This window comes from Nannospalax galili, unplaced genomic scaffold (genome assembly GCF_000622305.1).
Source record: "Nannospalax galili isolate Female #2095 unplaced genomic scaffold, S.galili_v1.0 scaffold5811, whole genome shotgun sequence".
Taxonomy (NCBI): Eukaryota; Metazoa; Chordata; class Mammalia; order Rodentia; family Spalacidae; genus Nannospalax; species Nannospalax galili.
The window spans coordinates 12,016-12,431 of NW_008329824.1; positions in this window are offsets into that span (position 1 = coordinate 12,016).

Sequence of the window (416 nt, forward strand, 5' to 3'; positions counted from 1 at the left end):
TCTAACTTTTCCCTGTCATGTGGAAGTGTCCTGTTCATATTTAAGTATGCTTTAAGTATATATTTTTTTAAAAAGCAACAAAACATTTCTTTAAATATGAGACATCTTTCCTCAATGAAAACTATATTTAGGGTCAGGAATTAGTTCCTTTGGTAGAGTGCTTGCCTAGCATGCATGAAGTCCTGGGTTCAATCCTGAGCACTGCATAAAAAACCAGGTGTGGTGGTACACGCCTGTAATCCAAACACTCAGGAGGCAGAGAGAGGTAGGAGGACTGTAGCAAGTGCAAAGCCTGCCTGATCTACACAGTGAGCCCCAAGCCTGCCAGTGCTTCACAGTGTGATCCCATCTCAACAAAACCAAAACAAACAGACATTTCTGCTAAAGTGCAGGCTTATAATTGATGCTTTTCAAAT